We start from the raw sequence: 8231 nt of genomic DNA on the forward strand, positions 1-8231 counted from the left end.
TTGGGTACTGACTACAGTACCAATGAGCATAGAGTACCAGGGAATTGGCAAGATGAGCAAAAATGGACAGAGGTTGCTGGAGCGATGCTGTGACCATGGCCTCTGTGTGACGACCAGCTATTCCAGTTTGAGCTGTGTTACAAGGTGTCCTGGAGACGTCTGAGATCACGCCACTGGCACCTGCTAGACCTTATCATCACCTGACGTACCACCATCAGCAGTATCCTCATAACACGCAGCTAACACAGCGCAGACTGTGACACTCACCACTCCCTGGTGTGCAGCAAGGTCAGGCTTCAGCCAAGGAAGCTTCACTCATCCAAGAAGAAAGGTCGTCCTCGGAGCAACACTTGCCGAACCACTGATCCAGAGAGGACCCAGGAGTTCCTCAACATCCTAGATCAGGCTCTTTCAGAAAACGCCCAAGGCCTCAGTGCGGTGTCAAAGTGGAATCATCTGCACACCACAATCTATAACTCTGCACTCACTGTGTATGGGAAAAGAGATGGGAGGAATGCTGAATGGTTTGAGGCTTATTGGACTGAAATGGAGTCAGTTACTGCAACTAAGAGGAGAGCCCTCATGAACTACAAACCAGTCCACAGCAAATAACATCTCGATGCTCTCAGAGCTGCCAGAAACAAGTCTCTGCAAACTGCTCGGCACTGCACCAATCAATACTGGTTCAAACTCTGCAACAGCATACAATCTGCCGCTGAATCTGGGGGATGCTAGAGGGACATATCAAGGAATTCAACGCACCAAGGTTCCTTAGACAGCACCTTCCATACCCGCAAGCTCTACCAACTAGAAGGACAAAGGCAGCAAATTCATAGGACATCACCACCTGCAAGTTCCCCTCCAAGCCACACACTATCGTGACTTGGAACTATATCACCTTTCCTTCTCTGTCTCTGGGTCAAACTCCTGGAACTCCCTTCCTAACAGCACTGTGGGTGCACCTACCTCACATGGACTGCAGCGGTTCAAGAAGGCAGCTCACCACCACATTCTCAAGGGAAATGAGGGATGGGCAATAAATGCTGGCTTAGCCAGTGATGACCACATCACATGAATGAATTAAAAAAATTCTGAAAGCAACGGGCCCAGCAGCAACTAAATCAGCACCTTTGAAGACAAAGACAGGGACGATCATCACTGAACCGAACAAGCAGATGGAAAGGTAAGTGGAGCATTACCTTGAACTCTACATAACGGGGAACATTGTCATTGAAGTAGATCTCAGCGCCATTCCAGGCTTCCCTATCGTGCAGGAGCTGGACAGTGAGCCTACTATAATCGAGCTCAACAAGGCCATTGGCCACCTTGCCAGTGGTAAAGCTCTGGAAATTTTGGTATTCCACCTGGAATCATCAAAAGTGGAAAAGCAGCTCCACTGCAGCATCTCCATGATCACCTGTGTCTCTGTGTCTCTGTTGGAAGGAGAGATCTGCGCCTCTAAACATGCGTGATGCAAACATTGTCACCTTGTACAAATATATAGGGGATCACAGTGACTGCAGCAATTACCGAGGCATCTCTTTGCTAAGTATTGTGGGGAAGGTCTATGCACGCATTGCTCTGACCAGATTGCAGACCCTGGCATCACACATCTATCTTGAGTCTCCGTGCAGCTTCAGAGCTGGTAGATCAACAGTCGACATGATTTTTTCACTTCAGCAGTTACAGGAGAAGTACTGTGCACAGTACAGACCACTCTACATTGTCTTTATAGACATCACCAAGGCCTTTGATCTTGTCAGCAGAGACGGACTCTTCAAACTGCTGTGGAACACAGGCTGCCCTCCTGAACTCTTGGGCGTCATCTCTTCTTTCCACGAGAGCATGCACAGTTCCATCAGTTGCAATGGAGCAACATCAGACACTTTCAAGATCAGCAGTGGGGTAAAATGGGGCTGCGTCCTTGTGCCAACTCTCTTCAGAACATAGGAGGATGCAGTTTAACCCGTCGAGCCTGCTCTGTCATTCAACTAGATCCTTGCTGATCATCTACCTCAACACCACTTTCCCGCGCTCTCCCCATATCCCTTGATGTCATGAGTATCAAGATTTCTATCAATTTCTGTCCTGAACATGCTCAATGATTGAACTTTCACAGACCCCTGAGGTAGAGAATTCCAAAGATTCACCACCCTCTGAGTGAAGAAATTCCACCCTACCTCAGTTTTAAATGGCCTTTTAAATGAAACTTTAAGGAATACAAGCCCAGTTTCCTCATAAGACAATCCCACCATCCCAGGGATTAGTCTGGTGACCCTCCATTGCACTCCCTCGGTGGCAGGTATATCCTTCCTTAAATAAGGAAACCATACTCCAGCACAGTCTCACAAAGGCTCTATACAATTGCAGCAAGACATCTTTACTCCTGCACTCAAGACGCTTTGTGTGAAGGCCAACATACCATTTGCCTTAATAATTGATTGCTGCATCTGCATGCGAGCTTTTAGTGAATCATGAACAAGGACTCCCAGGTCCCTTTGGACATCAACGCTTCCCAACCTCTCACCATTTAAGAAATATTCTGTCTTTCTGTTTATTCTACCAAAGTGGATAACATCATACTTATTCACATTATATTCCATCTGCCATTTCATTCACTTATCCTGTCCAAGTCCCCTGGAAGCCTCCTTGTAACCTCCTCACAGCTCACATCCTTTACAATTGGCATATTCTTCTCCATGCTGCTATTTTACACTTTCAGTGACTCAGATGGGGGTGTCCACCTGCATACCAGAGCTGATGACAAGCTGTTCATCTTGGCAAGACTGCGCGCCAAGACCAAAATGAGTCAGTTCCTCGTCTGTGAGTTGCTGTTTGCTGATGACGCTGTGCTGACATTCCACAATGAAGTTGACTTGCAGCAGCTTGTATATCGGTTCTCCCTGGCCTGCAAGGAGTTTGGACTGACGATCAGCATCAGGAAGATCAAAGTTATGGGCCAGGACATAGAGACTCCACTTTCCATCAACATCGACAGCCTCACTTTGGAGGTTGTCAACAGCTTCACAGACCTTCGATCAACAATCACCAGCAATCTGTCCCATGATGCTGAAATCAGCACCAGGATTGTCAATGCTGCAGCTGTCATGGCAAAGTTGAGAAGACGAGTATGAACCGACAGCAAACTGACCGAAAATACAAAGCTCCACATTTACCAGGCTTGTGTTCTCAGCACCCTCCTTTATAGTAAAGAACCATCAACAACTTATGCAAGCCAAGAAAATCAGCTGAACAGCTTCCACCTCCACTGTCTCAGATGGATATTGGGCATCTCCTGGCAGGACAGAATACCGTATGTGGAAGTACACCAGCGTGCAGGGATCCACAGCATGTTTGCCCTTTTGAGTCAGTGGTGAATCTGTTGACTGGGTCATGTGTGCTGAATGGATGACGGTCGCATTGCCAAAGACATGCTTTATGATGAGCTTGCTATCAGAACGAGACCAACACGTCACCAACGTCTGTGATACCAAGACATCTGCAAGCGATATCTCAAGCTGACTGGGATTGGAATCGATGCATGGGAAGTCTTTCCTGCTGATTGGAATTCCTGGAGAAAGGCATTCAGGAAGACCATGGGAAAAGCAGAGGACAAAAGAAATGAGCAGATGGTGGGAAAGAGAGCCCAGAGGAAGGAAACATTATCAGTCGACCTCGGACCAATGATATTCATCTGTACCAGCTGCGGAAGGGATTGTCACTCACGAGTCATCCTCTACAGCCACAACAAACGATGTTGAATACAGAAGTTGACATTCACCCCGGGCGTAGCCCATCATCTTCTGAGATGGCACAGTGGCGCAGTGGTTAGCATCACAGCTCCAGCGACCCGGGTTCAATTCTGGGTACTACCTGTGTGTAGTTCTCTCTATGTCTGCGTGGGTTTCCTCCGGGTTCTCCGGTTTCCTTCCACAAGCCAAAGACTTGCAGGTTGAGATGTTAATTGGCCATTATAAATTGCCCCTAGTATAGGTAGGTGGTAGTGAAATATAGGGACAGGTGGAGATGTGATAGGAATATGGGATTAGTGTAGGATTAGTATAAATGGGTGGTTGATGTTTGGCACAGACTTGGTGGGCCGAAGGGCCTGTTTCAGTGCTGTGTCTCTAAAACTAAAACGGACGGATTACTATTCCAACAACAGCTACAACTGCAAGAGTGAGTCAGAGGCTGGGAACTCTGCTGCAACTAACTCACCTCTTGTCTTGCGAAAGCCTGCCCACCATCTACAAGGCCTTCCTCTGATTTCAATTGTACATACATTCGTAATCTGGCTCTTTTGATGAACGCACCTGCCTAATAAATAGGAGATCCTCGGTTCAACTCCCAGCAGAGCCTTATTTCACAATAGCAACATGCTTTGGAAGTTTCATTATCTACTTTGACATCTGTGTCTTGGGAACTTCAACTCAAAATTCAAATTACAAGATGAATTTCAATCACAGGAAAAAACAGCCTTTGTGAAGGATGCGAGTTTGGATTGACGGTTCCTCCTTGTGGAGAATTTTAGTGCTGATACTTCAAAGGTAACTTCTTTGATAGAAATTTGTTCACAGTTGCATTCAACCTGGAAAACAGTTTCATATTAATCTCACTGAAGGAAAGTGTGACCGTGTTCTATGTTTCAGCGTGTTTGTGTCATGATGTGCTGCTTTTAACCGAGACTGGGACATGACGCAAGCGGGAGGGTTTACCTGAGGTTTGGAATATTTGTCAATCAGGAACAAGAAAAATCAAAGACAAGAAAACCTATGTCTCGTGGTTACCGAGAGACGTTGAGAAGATATTAAACTTTGTTGTATTTAATTGGCTGCATTTGCTGACAACGCAACTACGAGGTGGCACAGTACTTGCACATGCGTAAATGCAGCCTCTTCAACAGGAACGTCAGCATCTCAGGCAGCTGCCAGGATTAAATATGGCGCTGCTCAATTTATCGCGGGAAACCTGACATTAAGTTGGATGAAAGCCCAGTGATATGCTATGTCGTTATAGGATACTAACTGTAATCCTCTGATCCATTTAACATTCCGGTAATCCTATTAAATACAAAAGTAATTTTATGATTGAATTTCCATTGGAAGAAAGTGAACTAGCACCCCGATCGATGGAAAGGAAAATCGGGTAGAGGATAAAATGTGCTGCCAATTCGATATTGTGATTCGTTTATATAACAGACCAGGACTGATTTCACCCACCCCCCCCCCCCCCCGCCCACTGACTGCTCTCCCCACTCGGCAACTTGCTTTCTCCCCCTCCTCTCGGTGTCACCCCCGCGCTCTGGCTGCACGCTCTCCCCCCCCCCCCACCCCCAGCTCACCCTAGCCCAGCCCACAGCTGCTAGCTCTGGCCATGACACTCGCTCCCACGTTTCATCAGTCACCAGGCACCACCTGTCGAAGCAGGAGGGCTGCAAGGTGTGACAGGGCAACGTAGGAGTGAGTGGCTGAGAGGAGGGAAGCGGCGCAGCCTGGAGGAAGCGGCCAGAGAGCGGGGTGCAAAGCGAAGAGCAACCCGCCCGGGGAGTGGGGGTGGGGGTGGGAGAGGTGGGGAGCAGTAAGGTCTGGAGCGAGCGGCTCGGAGGAGGAAGCGTCGACACCTGGAGTGAGTTGCCGAGGGGGGAGAGCTGCAGCTTCAAATTCTCCCATTCAGCCACGTCCGCCAGCCGAGCGCGGGTGGGTGTGGGTGGCTGGACAGCCGCAAATGCTTTATCGCGCATGCGGGAAGATAGATTTGTTGCGGAAATGCGATGACGTTGGCGCTGTGAAATGACATCATTCCGTTGACAGCGCCACTGCGTTCTGGCAAGATGTCAGCCGGCCGGTACATTGTCAGGGATCACTGTACTTTTTCGGTCTTTTAAGTGCCCTCCTCTTTCTTTAGTTGCCTCTTACTCGAATGTATTGATGAAACATATATGGGTCCATTTTCATTTTGTTTGTCAATATTCTTCCACGCTCTGTCTTCGCCGCTGCTCCCAAATCCCTCCAGTTCAGTCAAAATACAATTTGTCAGAAATGGGATTCAAACCCACGCCTCCAGGAGAGACTGCAATCTGAACACAGCGCCTCAAATCGCTCATCCATCCTGACTGCTGCATGCAAGTAATAAATACTGAGGAAATTATCCAATCTTTGTGTAAGTATTTGCGAGATTGTGGAAATGTCTGGAAGAGGAAAGACCAGTGGGAAAGCTCGGTCCAAGACCAAGTCTCGCTCCCCCCGGGCTGGACTGCAGTTCCCTGTGGGCCGTGTTCACAGGCTCCTGAGAAAGGGCAACTATGCTGAGCGTGAGTGCCGGAGCCCCGCTCTATCCAGCTGCTGTGTTCGAGCATCTGACCGCTGAAATCCTCGAGCTGGCCGGTAACGTGGCCTGGGACAAGGAGAAGACCCGCATCATCCCCAGACACATGCAGCTGGCCGTCCGCAACGACAAGGAGCTCAACAAGCTGCTGGGAGGGGTGACCATCGCTCAGGGTGGGGTGCTGCCTAATATCCAGGCCTTGCTGCTGCCCAAGAAAATCAGTGCTCCCAGAAAAAGTAAAGCGGCCAAAATAAATGTCATTTAATAACCCAAAGGCTCTTTTCAGAGCCACTCACAGTCTCTGTGAAAGAGCTGGTTACTGTCGGAGGGAGTCAGTGATGGAGTTATTGTAACAGTGGATTGACCTGTTTCTCATCTGTCCAAGTGTGTTTTCAGTTCCCTCTCTGGATTTTGCTCTGTTTTTCTGCTCAATATCTCCCCCTCCAGTTTAGTGAAGAACTGAACGACATGGTGCAGAATCAACAAGTCCCAGGAGCGGGGGTAAGATTGTGCTGAGCAGCAATGAGCGTCCAGTAACGCTGCTTTCTAAATTCCAGATCAGCTCGCAGCCCTACAGGCCTTTCGTATTTTAAATATCACAACAGAGCTGAGCGGGGGTGAGCGCAGCCTCAGCTGCACCGAGTCTCAAGGGCTCTCAGGACCCCAATCAGAGCCGCCAGTCCCGGCGGATGTGCAGCGAGGACCCCGGGGGGAGAGAAGGTGCACCATCAATGTAATGGTGCAGCACCTCCCCCATCCTAGCCGCTGCTTGCCAGTTTCTTCTCCCATTTATCTCAACATTAAGAAGATGCTTTTGCTCTGGACTGCACTGCTAATAATGTAAGACCCAACTTTATCTCTGAACGTGATTAACAGCAGCAACAACAGCAGAATCCAACCCCTGCAGTCACATGTGAACTCACTGATGTTGCAGCAGGTTGAATGACTGAGTGAATCCCTTCCCACACACAGGGCAGGGGAACGGCCTCTCCCCAGAGTGAGTGTGTTGGTGTTTCAGCAGATCATTACTGCTTTTAAAGCTCTTCTCACAGTCATGACATTGGAAAGGTCTCCGATCAGTGTGAGCAAATTGATGTTCCGTGAGGTTGGATGACTGAGTGAATCCCTTCCCATACACGGAGCAGGTGAATGGTCTCTCCCAGTGTGAACTCACTGGTGTTTCAGCAGGTTAACTCTGGCTGGTTTTTAGTTCCACACTCACTGGTTCCCATCTCTCCTCCCCTGAAGGTGCTGATTCTGTCTGTATGTACGTGCTCTCTCCCCCTCCTCCAACTCTCTGATCCTCCCTGTCCAATGTAGTATCTCCCAGTTTTGGTGATGTGCTCTCCCTGACCCGTCTCCATTTCTCCCTCTTATCCAAATTTGCCCTGACTGTCACTATTTCATAGAATCATACAGCACAGAAGGAGGCCGATCGGCCGATTGTGCCTGTGCTGAATCTGTGAAAAAATGATGCAATTAGTCCAACCCCCTGCCTATTTCCCCATAGTCCTGGAGAATTTCACTTTGAAATATTTGTCCAATTCCTTTATGAAAGTTATAATTGAATCTGTTTCCAGCACCCTGTCAGACAATTCAATCCAAATCCGAATCAGTTACTGGGTAAAAAGATCTCTCATCACCTCCCCTTGACATTTTTGGCCAATTATTTTCAATCTGTGTCCTCTGGTTACTGACCCCCAGGACAGTGGAAACTGTTTCTCCCTCTCGCCCCGATGAAAATCCTTCATGATTCTGAACACCTCGATTAAATCTTCCCTTAACCTTCTCGACTCTGAGGAGAACAATCCCAGCTTCACCAGCCTGTCCAGAGAACTGAAACCCCTCATCTCTGGTATCATTCTCGTAAATCTCCTCTGAACTGTCTCAGAAGCTTTGATGTCCTT

General features: G+C 48.3%; 1 pseudogene; it reads left to right on the forward strand.

Moving 5' to 3' along the window:
* The first annotated feature begins 6183 nt into the window (after positions 1-6183).
* Positions 6184-7168, forward strand: LOC137361289 (histone H2A-like; annotated as a pseudogene).
* The last annotated feature ends 1063 nt before the right edge of the window (positions 7169-8231 follow it).

Source organism: Heterodontus francisci, unplaced genomic scaffold (genome assembly GCF_036365525.1).
Source record: "Heterodontus francisci isolate sHetFra1 unplaced genomic scaffold, sHetFra1.hap1 HAP1_SCAFFOLD_50, whole genome shotgun sequence".
NCBI classification, from domain to species: Eukaryota; Metazoa; Chordata; class Chondrichthyes; order Heterodontiformes; family Heterodontidae; genus Heterodontus; species Heterodontus francisci.